Here is a 15,252-nt window from a genome sequence, read left to right as displayed (position 1 = left end):
AGGTTGAGGTTTCAAAGTGTGGATGTGAAAGTATGAAGATGTTATTGAAGATTTAATGATGAAAAGAGGAAGCAAATTTGAAGGATAAGCAAAATATCCTTGTGGAGCAAAAAAAACTATATTCGATCAGGAAGGATCAAGTACAAGCCAGAATATATATTTGTAAATTAGCAATTGAGTTTCAGTCAATTTAGGTAATCTCATTGTTACTCTCTAACCATTGTAGTAGTGATCTAAATCTCTTAACAAAGTTGGCTTAACAACTATTTGCAAATCCTCCAACAAGGTGGAAATTCTATTGAATTGTCTAAAGACCTCTAACAAGACACTCCTAATAGGGTGATTAAATCCTCTAATAGGGTCCCACCTAACAATGTGTTTTGTAACCTTTTGTAACCTTTAACAAGGTTGGATCCTAACAGGGCTCACTTCAAAAGAGTGAAAATAGTAACTAGTTGCAATTGGTGGTTTTTTCCAAATTGAGTTTCCACATTAAATTCTAGTGTCAAAAGTGTTCATGCTATTTTCTTTTATGTGTTTGCAACAAAGTTAAAGTAATGGTAATCACAGATAACATCTAAATTTTATATGTTAAGTATTTACTGAGCACTTACCAAGTTACAACATTTTATGTGTGTTTACCAAGTATTAGAAATTTTTAGTTTTCAATTTGCATGATTGTATTGACATCTAAGTGATCTAGGATTTATTTGAGAAGTAGCTAATTCACCCCTCCCCTCTTAGTTACTTCTCTTATATTTCCAACAATCAATATCCTGCAAGTAATAAGAATCTTCACCATTCTTACCAATGATAGCATATGACCCAAGCCACAAAGCTTCAAATTTTCTGTGTTTCCTTTTGTCTTGGTCCTTTGCATTCCATTTTATAACCCAATCTCCTTCTTAAAATTTATTACAGTCTGCTCTTTTGTCATGTAATATCTTTACTTTCTTCTATTGCCTCATGTTTTTCTCATGAGTTGTCCTCCTATTCTCTTCAAGCTTAGCTAGTGCATTTAAACCATCATCTAATGGATCTAATTCTTCTTAACTTTCTTCATTTATGAAATTATAAATGGGCAATAAATTATGTATTATCATTCTTGCTTGTTTTCTATATACTAACTCAAAAGGAGAAAAGTAGTGGACATCTTGTTATTCTATTTGCCTATACAACCAAATTCAACTTGGTATCCCATTCTTTTTTATTCTTATCCAAAAGTCTCTTGATGATCTTATGTATGTTTTTATTTCTACATTTTTCCTACCCATTCCCTTGTGGATGGTAAGGGGTAGAGTAAGATATAGTGATACCATAAGTTTTACAAAATTTAACAAGTTTTTTTTTCTCTAAAACGCATAGCACTATCAAGGATAATCTTGTGAGGTACTCCAAATATATAAATAATATTCTCCATCAAAAATATCACAACTACCTTATGAGTGGACTATCCTACTAGAATAGCTTCGACCTATTTTGAAAAATATTATGTTGCAACTAGAATCATTTTATGTCCTCCACTTGATTTCTCTATAATTACACCTATGAAGTCAATTCCCCATATTTGAAATGGTTCTTCTAACTGCATAGGTCTCATGGGTAAAATGGCATTAAATTTTAATTCATCAAAGAATTTTTGACATTCCTTGCTTCTTCTGAAAAAGTCGTACCTGTCCTTAAAAATTGTTGGCCAAAAGTAACTTGCCCTCAAAATTTAATGTATAGTAGTTTTAGTAGAGAACTAACCTCCACATACTCCCCTATGCATCTTTGACAATATGATTTTCAATTAATAGGGATCCAAACAAAAGAGTAATATGCCATCTCTTTTTTTCTAGTAAAGATCATCCTTAAAAATGTATTTTTTAGATTGTCATTTAATAGTTCTTTTCTAACCACCTATCTTTCCACAGAATAATACAATATTAGTATACCACAAAAATATTTCAATTCTAACTTCACAATGATCTTCTTATATCTAATTCACTTGATTAGCCTCCAAGTTTGATTTTTTCATAAACTTAGCCAATCCTTGTCCTTTAACTAGTTTGGTAATTTGTATATCTATGTTAAATTCTTGCACCTAGTTAATCCATCTACATCTCTTACTTGTAACTTTTGATTGCCTAAAAATGTCTTTGACAATAGCATTAGGAACATCTGCTACTATTTTCACACCTACCAAGTATGGCCTAAAATATTTCACTACCTTTACTAGAGCATAAGCCTATCTTTTAGTTATATCATAGTTTAACTCATATGCTTGCAAACTTTTACTAGAAAATGAAATGGGTTGTTCATGAATATCTTCATTCTTCTACAATAGGACTACTATTATAGTATGAAACGATGCAAAAGAAAATAATTGAAAAGTCCTAGAGAAATCAAGAGATCTTAGTATAAGAGCCTCTTTAATAGCCTTTTCAATATATCCAAATGCTTTCAATGTCTCATCATTCCAAGAAATTGTTGCATTCTTTTTCATTATTTTAGAAATAGGCTTTACTAATTCTTATTTTTTTGAAAGAAACCTTCTCACAAAGTTATTTTGTCCAAAGAATGATTGAATTGAATTTAAAGTTTTTGGAACTTGTATCTTCTCTATGGTAGCAACTCTCTCCAAGGAAATTCTCACCCCTTCCTTGGATACAATATGACTAAGAAATGTTCCTTCTATGAAAACAAAATGATACTTCTTAATCCAGAACTCTTTTAAATATTTTTTTTCAAATGTTTAGAATGATCCTCTACTTTCTTACATAAAGATGTGAGATCATCCTAATATATTACCATAATAAAATGAATCAACCCATCAAAAGCTACGTCCAAAGCTCTTTGAAAAGTAGCCCTTACATTTGTTAATCTAAAAGGAATTCTTGCATATACATAGGTTCCCCATGGTGTAGTAAATGTTGTTTTATATTGTTCCTCCTCTTTCACTTTGACCTAATTACATCCTAAAAATCCATCCATCATTGATAAAAATTCATTTCCTGTAACCTCATGTAATAACACTTCCATGTTAGGAAAGGCATAATTGTCTTTGAGAGATGAGATGTTCAAATTTCCAAAATTTACACATAATCTAATATCCCCATTCATTTTTCTCACTGAGACCAAATTAGAAACCCAAGTTGAGTGTCTAATTGGTTTGACAATTCCAACATCCCTCATTTTGCTTAACTACTCTTTCATTTTAGGAGCAAGAGTAGAATTTATAGGCCTTTGTCTTTGCCTAAAAGGTTTGGCATCAGGTTTCAATGGTAATTCATGTTGGAATAGTTCTTCTCTATAAGTTTTGAGGTCATCATATGACCATGAAAACACATGTTTATACTTCCTCAAAAAATTAATGATATCTTGTCTAATTTTAGAGTTTAACTTCTTCCCTAAAACATCTCTTTAGGAGAGCATTTAGTCCCTTGATTTATCCTTTTAACATCCTTTTCATCTTTAACAATAATCTTATCCTTTTATTTTGCATCCTTGTTATCAAACACTTTTTCTAATGCTACAAATCCCTTAGGAATTTTGTTTGTCTTCAATTGAATGACTCCTTTTCCAAATAACATCTCTTTCCCATCAACCTTTTCCACATTATTATTGATGTCTATAATTTGACTTTCATACCTCCCTTCACATGCTAGAAATTTGATAGTGTTCCTAAAATCTTCAAAAACTTGCCAATTGTGCACATTATCAAGAACTGTTGGTCTATTTTTTATTTCAACTAGTGTGATATCCGCATAAGGAATACTACTTTGTCTAACTACCAAATTATTAAAAAACTTGGCAACAACATTTTTAGATCTGTCTATCCAAGTTATGTTAAATGCATCAAAAAGTTTAATGGTATCCCATACTTTATTCTTATATTGTTTCATTTTATCGTTTTTTGTAGAAAATTTACTTCTAACTCGGGAAACAATTAAATCCAAATCACCAAAAACATTTTAAATTTTAATACCATGTTTATTGGCCATTATTAATCCTAACAACAAGGCCTCATATTCAGCTATGTTATTAGTACACTCAAAAGATAACAAGGATGAATATTTGAAAGTTTTACCTTTAGGAGAAACAAATACTATACATGCACCATTACCTTCTTTGGAACATGGGCCATTGAAATTCATCCTTCATATTTTATTATGGTCAATGGAAACACATTCATTAATGGGATCCACTTTTTTCAAGGATTCCTTAGAAATACTTACCTAAAAAAAAAATTTGTCTATATATGAATGGAAAAAATAGGTCATTTGATCTGGATTGACATCTTCTACCAAATATGTTGACCTGGGTTCTTTGTCTATCCTAATATTCCTACCACTTACTAGGATAGTTGTGTAAGATAAATCCAATTCCTCCGACCAAATTAGACCATTATTTAGAAATAAGCATACCATACATAGTAGGAACCTCCACTACTATAATATTAGTTTTATAAACCTTTTCAAGACAAGAAGGAAATCTATAATCAATATCTTCTATAATTCTCACAATAGGAATAGATCTGTTGTCCATAGCATAACATTTATCATACAAAATATCAACATCTAGATTTAAACTTTTCATCACGTCAATAGGCATAATATTTGTAGCTACCCGCGAATCAATCATGAAATTTTTTACCAATTTATCATGTATGAGTAGAGTTAAATAAAATGTATTGATTTGATTAGGATCCTTATTAACAATAGTTCCTAGATATATTTCATGTATCTTTTGAGCATCATATTTTTCTTCTTTATGACTTTCTACTTCAGATATCAATTTTAAAGCCTCATTCCTGTAATGTGGGAATTTCATAATTTCCATTATGGTAACAACAAATTTTACCTGAGATAAAGCATGAGCTATGAAGGAATTATATTTATGAGGATTATTATCAGTAGGATGCTTGTTATTTTTTGTCTTTGTATGATTTTTTGGCTTCTCTTGTTTATTAATATTTTGATCCTTACCTTTGATTAGTTTAGCTTCAATCTTGGAAAATATCCTTGCCCTTTTTTTTTCCTTCATTTATCTCTTGGTTCCTTAGTTTGTAGTTTCTTCTTACCTGCTCCATTGCTAAAATAGTATAAGCTTCTTTCTCTTCCTCGAACAACTTTTTGATCTATGGGAGTTCTTCATTATTTGAAAACACTTCTTGATTCTTTTGATATCTTCCATATATATAATTTGGTGTGTAGCCATCCTCTGGTGATTCCTCACCCCAACATAATCCACTTGATACTGCAATGCATCTAATTTTTTCATTATTGTCATTATTTTCTAATCTCAAATATTTTGAGTGATTACACATTCGTTTGACATATGAGGTAGTAAGAAAACATCACACCAAGGCTTATTATTAGAAAAATGATTAGTTCTATTGACAGGGTCTCAAGTCTCCTTAGTTTCTACCGATTTTCCATCTTTCCAAGTAGTATTATAGGGCATGTCTTGAAACCTATATCTATCATTCTTGATAAAGGGGTGATTATTTCTTTTTTGGGGAAAGATTTTTTCTTCCATTTTCCACATTTATCTCTTTCACCATGTTCATAATTTTATCAATCTTGTCCTCTTCTTTTCAATAATTAGGAGCCTTAGAATTAAACAACTTAGTTACATCCCTTATCAACCCCTTTACAATATCCTTTCTAATATTCTCCAAAGATAGGGCAATTTTGGAAGCTTGTTGAAGGGTGGCAGGCTTTTCCTTCTTGATCTCATAGTTCATCTTATGATCCAAAGCATCCAAAGCATCTATGTAGAAGTCCATAAGGAACATGTTGAGTGGCCTAATATCTCTTGGCATCTTATTAGCATCTTATTGAATCTCATGTTAAATTTGAGAATGGTTTCATTCTAATTTTTCTTGATACTAGTTAATTCATGTGAAGCATAAGAAGGATCATTATGATCACCAAAATACTCAATGAGTTGTCCAATAAATTCTTGCCAACTTCCCAAAGATTCATCAGGTAACCTTCTATACTATCTTTTTGTATCTTCAATTAAGGATTGGATAAATAACTTCATTAGGATATCCTCATGGGCTTCACTCATTTCCTCAATTACTGCCTTTAAATTTATACAACGAGTCTCTGTTGATACAACTCTATTTCCAAAGTATTTTTGGATTACAATTCTTAAATCATTTGATTTAGGATTTTGAAATCCATAGACACCATAAAAATCCAACTGTCAATATCTCTTTAATGGTATAGGAGCCCTAATATTTTGATTGAACCTATTATTTTGTTGTCTATTATTGATTTGCATAATTTTACTATTGTTCATATTCATTCCTTTAGGTTGTCTATTATTTTTTACATTATTGCTATTACCCACTGATGCATTGTTATTCCTAGCATTATTGTGATTGTATACATTATTATAACATGCATTGTTATTTTTTTTCATTATTAACAGGCTACCTTAAATCTCTATCAATATCTCTTCTTCTTTCAACTATATGTGAATGTTATGTATGGTTATCTACTCTATTTTCCACATCATTTTCTATTCTTTGTCTAGGATAATTGTCAGGAAAATTGTGAACACCATTCCTACCTATTCCAAGTCTTTCTTCTCTCTTTGGTCTAGTTTGCTTCAGTGATGGTGTGAGACATTGATCCCTGGTTATTCCAATCAACTCTAGGATCTTACTAGGCTATCTTTTTAAAGCTTTTGCAGCTCTCTTAGTACTCATAAGCTTTAAAAACTCTTTGATCATTTCACTTTCTCTAACATCATCTTAAAATTCATCATCTAAAAACTAGTTATCTTGGCAGTTTTCATGATTTTTCCAAAAGAAGTTAGTCCCTCTCTAAAAAGGGATATGTTCTTGGAATTGAGTTTCATTCTTGTTAGCTATATTTTCCCTCCCACTAAACATTTGAATTTAAATGATAGCAGTAGGTCCAATGGTCACATTCCATATTTAAATATTAAATATGTTGAATGGAAATATGAAATAAGTGAAATAAAAAATTTATCGTATTTCCTTACTTTCCTAAATTTTATTTCATGGGCCCCACAACTTTCTCCGCTATTAGATATTCCACAGATCTATGGTCATTTCTTTCCCACTTTCCAAAAATGCACATTCTTTAAACAATATGGGGAAGCAATGTGCTAACGCATGGCAATTGGTGGGACCTTTCTAAATCTTCTCACCACAATAGAAAGTTGTTAGGATGACTTGGCATACAAAAGGAATTTCACTAGTTGAGATGCTGACATGGATAATAAAAATGGTTACCTTTTTTTGAATTGTTAGATGTGAGAAGATCTATGATTGTCACTTTTTTGCATTTTGAAGTTGCAAGGTTTTTAGACAATACGGGGAAGTGACATCTCAACATGTGTCCTAGCACACCTAGATGATGAAACAAGGAGTAGAGGTGAAAAAAATCAAATGTTGACTTGTGGCATGCTCCAGCAAGGTTGAAAGCCAAATAGTCACTAGTTGGGTCACGTTTTGAATGAATCAATTGAAAAAGAAAAACATTTATTCATTTGATATGAATTCAATTGCTTAGTTGTAAAGAAGAAAGGATTAACTAGGGGTAAGGCTACAAAATGGCAAAGCACCTTTGTTCACATGGTCGCTGGGTGTTAAGGCTAAACTTTGGTTAATGAGGCAACAGAGCGATGGTAGTTTAAACCACAGTCAGCACAGGGTCACAACTTTAAACTAATTAACTTGAGTTTGAGTTACGACATTGTGATTATCTTGATTGCATGTTTATGAGTTTAGAATCATGGTTAGAGGATTAGACCACGATGACACAAATTGTATGTTAGAAGTTAGTTTGACTAAATTCATGAGGCAAACAATTAATAAAGGTAGGAAGGTGGTGAAGCTATGACTAGGACAAGGTGGTCAACTTATGAAGACCTTGCAAGATGGTGAAAGGAAATAATATCATTGGTCCACATGGCTCATCCTGGTTGCTTGACCCAATCAACTATTGATTCATGATGATTTGTCAAGCCAAGGATGGAAGAAAGTAGTTTTTTTTGCATGATCCGATCTCCATGATCAATCCAAACCACTCCCAAGTTATGGATGTGTTGGAAAGTTGTGGAAGACATCTTTCTTGCCTCCTAGTTATTCATTCAAGGGATTTTTTGCATTAATGGTATTGTCTCTATCACCATCAAGGTTTCTTCTAGTTAGGGTTTTGATGATTTTCATGCCTCTAAAGATGTACCAGATTAGATTTATCATCTTGATTTCATTTGATCACCCTTTGACAGTCTTAAATGCATGAATGAGGTGGTGAAGCAATCTCTAAGTTATACTTAAGCCATAAAAGTACATTTTGTAGTCTTTGTTATAGTTGACATTTCTTTATTTCTTTAGCATCACCATGGCATGCTTATTGTAAATTCACTCTACCTCTAAACTTCATGATATTCTACCTTATCCCTTTCAACCATTGATGTACTATGCTAGATATATTTCCCTCTCTTTAATGTATTGTCAACATCTATAATTTTCATGACTGTATCTCCCTTGGACTATGAATGATATATAAAGAAACTCTTCTTCCTTGTGTCACTCATTTGGTTATTTGATTTGCATGTGGCTATTAGATTAGAACAAGTTTGAATTTGTATATTTTTATGTCATGATAGTTTAATTGTGCATATATGGTCAAAGATTGGTTTGAACACTTTATTTTGGATAATCACCTCCTTAGGATAGATTAGGTTAGTGTTTTACATATCCCTTCTGCCCTTTTCCTCTCCAAGTATATTTTAGGTGCACCCTTGACCCCATCTTGGGGGTGTTGCCCCCAAACCCCTGTAGAAATAATATGGGGAGAAAACCATGCCAAATAATTCTTTGAGTTTGATTAGGATCCATATCACAACAAACTCTTGTGTGTATATATTATGATCATGGATTAATTTATTTGGCTCTTGGATATCCTCCTCCTCTATAAGATCATTCTTTTCTTTGATAACTTTTTTGTATATCTCATTATGTTTGAAGGTCAAGGGCTTGCATGCATTTTACAAATCCCAAAATTTCCATAGCTTGGTCAAAAAAATCCTAAAATGATTTTTTAATATAGAGCCAGATATTTCCCTTCTAATCAAGGATACATCCTTTAGCCCTTTATTTTCCTTGTACAATCTCTTTAGTTCCCTCTTCAAGGTATCATCAGGCAATTGAGTCATAGGTTGGATGTATGGTTGTCCTAATTTCAGAAAGATCTCATACATTTCTCTCTAATTATCTCTTTCAAATATCACCTATTTCATTTGTCATTGTTTAAACATGGCCATGTCTACTTGCATAGTTATTGATTTATTAGGGTCTATTACCCCTACTTTTAGTGTCATTAGATATCTAAAAGCTTGATCAATATCAATAATTGGTGGCCTCTTATGTGGAGGATAGAGAGACCATAATAACATAGACCTTTCATCTTCCAAAAATCTGGAACCAATGATCACATCCTTCCCACCCTGCACATCCAATTTCATATCCTTCTTCCCACATTTGATTAGTGTTAGAAATATAGATTAATGACAGGCTGGGGGGGGGGGGGGAAGTGAATTAGTAATCTACAAACTTTAGTCACCATTAGATATTATTTCTTAGTTTAAACCATACATAACAAAGTAATAAAGTAATTTCGAATAGTAATAGTAACCATGCACAAAGATAACTCATAATACCATATTTTGTTAACTAGAGAAACCTTGACCAAGGGAAAACCTTGGTGGGGATGATACCCACTAGATAGTATACTGATATATAAGTTCCATGTTAGAGGATGTACCCTATTAAGATTCAATTAGTAAATTCAATATAAGGAGTTCCTATTAGGAGACTTTGAATCCCTGTTAGGAGATTCCAAACTTGTTAGGAGTTGTAGTACAATAGATGCAAGATGAGCCCACTGCCCAAACATGTACTTCCAATTACAAGAAGAGCTCACTTCCCAAACAAGTAATTAGAATTCTAGAATATAAGTACTATAACTTCTTCCTCAATTGATCTATTATCTTTAGCTCAATCTTGGATCACAAAATAGCTTATACAAAACTTCGCATATATCGCTTTCACAAAAGTTCACATACAATTGCTCAACATAATTTCTTTTTTGTTAGCACACTTGAATTCGCAAGATGTCTTTTGCATAAATACCATGCTTTTACACAAATTTTTGCTAGATCATCTAAGACCATAATACACTTTTAAAACTTAGAGTAAACATCTAGTATGTTGGCCCTAATTGGACAAGTAATTATTTTATAGAAAAAAAATCCTTTCCTTCAATTTTGCTGTCCTATTTCATTTAAACATGAATGTATTTATTTTGTACAGTCTGTACTAATTTGTGAGGTTATAAATATCATCATCAACATCTATACTATCTACATCTAACTTTGCTAGTCATAATATGACATCAACAAGAAGTTATAAACAAAACAATACATTGTTGTATACCAAATTCATACTAAAACAATTTATTGAGTACCAAAAGCTAAGTATCCTTATTTCTAAGGTTTTCTATGAGCATGTACATCATGTGTTTCCATAGATGAAAACAATTAGATATATCCATTAGCCAGTTGTAAACAATCTCACCCTTTGGCATTGATGGAAACAAAATAGAAAAAATTGGCTAAGTATCAAAAAATTAATTCACATTACATCTACTACAACTTGTCCATCTTTATATATGCTCCCCATTACAATATACTTTACAATCCTTTTTACCTAACTTACAAGTTTCTATTGTATCTCTTGCCTTTACAATTTTCGTAAGTACTTCTCCCCCTTTGACATCAATGAAAAAGGTCAAAATATCAAAAACTATCCAAAAAATATCATAAATGTTGTCCTTTTGTCTTAAACTAATATGATCTTCATGCAATCATCAAAATTTTCCTTAAGATTAGCCATACCTTTAGTCCATGTCTCCTTGGTGGATTCAAGTGAGGTGAGAATTGCACATAAGGCATATGATGCAATCTCAACTACATTAAGGTCTAAATACAAAAAGTTAGAATAAATGTCCTTGGCCTTGACACATTCCTCCAATTTTTCCTTAATAAAAGACACTTTCAGAGCAATTGACTCTTTGAAATCCAATATTCTCTTCAAATTCTATTCTTTCTGAAGTTCTAGTTTCCTAATATCATTGTGAATACTGGCCACTTGTCCTTCAAAATCATCAATCTTACAATATGGATGTTGTATCTGGCTAGATAGAGCCTCTATCTCACTCATCTTTCTTCTAATCTAACTATCAATGTATTTAGTTAGTTTATAAGATAGTGTTGGTGCAAATAAGTATTTACTATTTACACTTACTTAATTCTACTTAGGTTAATGCATTATTTTAATATTTATTTATTAGTCACCTAGGAGTATATGCACTCTTGCAAGTTGTCATGTTGACAACATAGGAGTTCACACCTCTTTTATGCACATGGTGTCTACAACATAGGAGTTAGCACATGGTGTCTGCAACATCTCCACTTAAGATACGCCTTGTCATTCTTATCCTCTCATCTAGAATGATGGATAAGACATGTGCTTAGTTGTCATGCTTATCTTATCTCCTGGTTCTTTCTAGAGACATTCTAGGTGCTTCCTAAGAGGCCTTTATAGACAGGCACTCCTAGTGTGTACATTCATCACATACAATACAAAGCAATGTATGAGGACATACTTTGATATATTGAATCAAATACATATTGATATTCTGATCATACTCTTTTTGGTCTATAGTTGTGCTTGTGTTTGAGTTCTACGATCTTGGGTGAATTTTTCCCTAAGGAAAATTCTTACATGGTATCAAAGCTATACCAAATTATTACAAGTAGGGTACACTTAATGTACAATATCTCAAGTTCCTTGATAAAAGTCTCAAGACTTATCAAACCATTCTTAATATTTTGGCAAATGGTGCTAAACAAGTTAGCATCATGTGAAATTTGTGTCTTTGCTTCTGTAACACTCAACAAATTAGTAAAATCTTGATAAAAAGAATTTAGCACTATCTATGCCCTCTATTCTAGATATACTTCTGTGTGTTGTATTGCTAGTGTACTATGTAGTCTGTTAGTAATGTCCATTAAGGTTTCTATAGGCTCTTCACTATTTTCTTCTTCTGAATAAGTTTAGATAAGGATGAGATCAAATCCATTTGATCATCATCATCAATTGCTAGGTTGGAAAGTGAAAGTGGAGTAGATGAACTAGAAGGTTTAGTGTCATCCTCCCTTTTCTTCTTGGTTGCCTCTTTGACTTGTCCCTTTTCTTATTATGTCTTTTCTCTTTCCTTCCTTTCATTTTATCTCTTCTCTTCCTCTTCTAGTTTCTTCTTCTTGTCTTCCTTTTTTTTCTTTCTTATTTCTTCTTCTACTATCCTTTTCTTTTCCTCCTCTTTCTTTCTTTTCTTCTCATCCTCAAGGAATTTCTTCTTGGCCTCTTCTACTTTCTTCTTTTCTTCTTCAAGTAGTCTCTTCTCCTCTTCAATTTGCCTCAATTTGTCTTCAATATCCTTGGTATAAGGTTCGTTAAGTTTGAAACCTTCAAATGGATTGGTATCATCAATGTTAATGGTAACATTGATAAGATCTACCTTAGATTATGTCAACATCTAACTTATTGTTGCTGTAATCTCACTTCTTAATTTTTCTTTCTCACCCACCATAAACAAAAATGGTCTCACTTTATTTCTTAGATAAGGTGCAAGATTATTCAATAATCTCTTAATCTCTTATTCATCATCAATCTTGCAAATATTTCTTAGCATAGAATTTTGAAGTTCTATATCTTCTTCTCTTGTTGGTGCCTTTCTCAATAAGTCTATTATAGACTTTCTGGTTTACTATGCCCTTAATATCCTTCAATTTTAGATCATTTTTTATAATGTATCTCATAGTAGAGATATCAATCTTATCTTTTTCAAAGTTATTATGCAAAACATAAAATTTGTTCATCTAAACGAAGTTAACCTCAATAGAAATATCCGAGTTTATCTTTTCTATCTTCAACTTCCAAGGTTGCCAAGTTTTTCTTGTTGATTACTTTGTTACTTTCTCTACTTGTTTGATTTCTTATTCTTCTTCTTCTTCTTCATCGCTAGACTTGACAATTGTCAACAATGTCTTTTGTCTTTTGCATGGTTTGGTCACTAGTACAAAAACAATAGTATATTACTAAATAAACTACTAGAAATTGTAGATATGTGACTAATTTTGATCACGTGACCAATAGTAGTTTATTACCAGACATTTATCTCCCAACCAAATTAATGATTTAAGTATTTTAATCATTTATTAGGTCATTGATTTAGTAGTTTATTGTTGTTACTTGGTAGTTTATATGGTAGTTTATTTGGTAATTTATTTGGTAGTATATTTGGTAGTTGATTTGGTAATTGATTTTGTAGTTGATTTGGTAGTATATTTGGTAATTTATTTAATCATTAATTTATTCATATTAGGGATGATGGAATTGAACCACCATCCTTTTACTTATAAAGCAGGTGCTCTTCCATTGAGCTAGTACTCTTGACGCAGGGAACAGGAGAATAACTAGGGCCAAAGGCTTGCCCAACTATCCAAACCCCCCTGCAAGAGTTAACACAATAGAAGAAAACATAACGAACAACAACCAAAGGGGGAAGAAGAGTCAAATACTTTTATTGATTCATCAAAATATCTTCATACATGCCCAATTGTAAGGCCTTCTAGGTTATGGCCAAATGCAAATACATTCACATTCAAGGATCCAATAGCAAATTCACACTTGTTAGTTCTGTTCTACAATCTCTTCCAAAAACTTTTTCTAACTCTAAGCCTAAACACTCTATATATACTTCTCAAAATGCCTTACAGATCATTCTAGAACATTACATAAGAGGAAGGCCAACCCAACAATGGTCTAGACACATCCCAAGAAAAGATCTTAACATAAATATCACGATCGAAATAAATCTCAAAAGTTGGCTCGCAAAAATCACATCCAAATGCTGAGACTCGACATAAATAGGAAAACTTGACACATGAAGGGTCACTTGGCATACACTAGGTAACTCGGCACATGAAGAGTCACTCGGCATACACTGGGTAACTCGGCACCAACTAAGTGCTATGGTAACTCGACACCAACTGAGTGCTACAATAACTCGGCACCAACTGAGTGCTACAGTAACTCGGCACCAATTGAGTGCTATAGTAACTTGATACCAACTAAGTGCTACAGTAACTTAGCACCAACTAAGTGCTATAGAAAATTGGCACCAACTAAGTGCTACAGTAACTTAGCACCAAATAAGTGCTACAATAACTTGACACCAAATGAGTGCTACAGTAACTTGGCACCAACTTGCAGAATGAACAAAAATGAGCAGGATAATAAGGCAACCTAGGATGCTCCTACATCAACCCTTTAAAGAATAATGCAAAAATTTGACAAAGTTGCCTAACATTAGATCTTCCATGATCATGGTCACTGTAACAAGATATACTCTTCTCAAAGAACAATTTTTTTAGTTATTATGAAAAACAATAATCTAAATCTTTATCAATAACAATTCAACAATTTAATTTTTTTGTGTTCAAGATTTTAAAATTATATTTCATGTCAATTACACTTCTCTAAATTATTGTAGTGATAAACTCTTACGAAATACAATTTCGAGCGCTTTGGCCACACATAATATTGTTTCTTGTGCTTGTGTGTGTGGAATGTGGGCCTCAAATGCTCACATACACTTCAACATGGTCATTATCTGAAAGATCATCTCAGAATGAATATGAGATTATTCATCCAAGTGAATCCAATAGTGTGATCTATTTCCTTCTAACTAGAAAGATTATGCTTTTTCTCTTAGAACAAGAAGCGGGCAACTAGACCTCTAGAACTAAGGATTTTAAGCTATATGAGATATGCAAGATTAATCTAGATGAGAATGCATGGTTAAGCTAAGAAATAAAGAAACATATTATGCTAAATGAATGCATTTTAAGCTAATATTAGATTGCAATGTAAGAAGTTAAGCTAAGAATGCAAGAGCAAATTGAGTAGATATTTCAGCATAATTTTGACTCAAAATCCCAAAATTCTACCTCTGTAATGAGGAATGAAGAGCTTCTTTTATAGAATCTCCGAGATGATTGATGGTTGAGATTAACCAAAATGGATGATCAAGATTGAGGAGGAGAGCCAGTCATAAAGGAAACTTCCTCATGAAAAGGAAGTTAACTGGTTGC

Source organism: Cupressus sempervirens, chromosome 8 (assembly GCF_028749045.1).
Source record: "Cupressus sempervirens isolate cs-2001-9-10 chromosome 8, ASM2874904v1, whole genome shotgun sequence".
In the NCBI taxonomy this organism is placed as follows: domain Eukaryota; kingdom Viridiplantae; phylum Streptophyta; class Pinopsida; order Cupressales; family Cupressaceae; genus Cupressus; species Cupressus sempervirens.
This window is presented reverse-complemented; position numbering follows the sequence as displayed.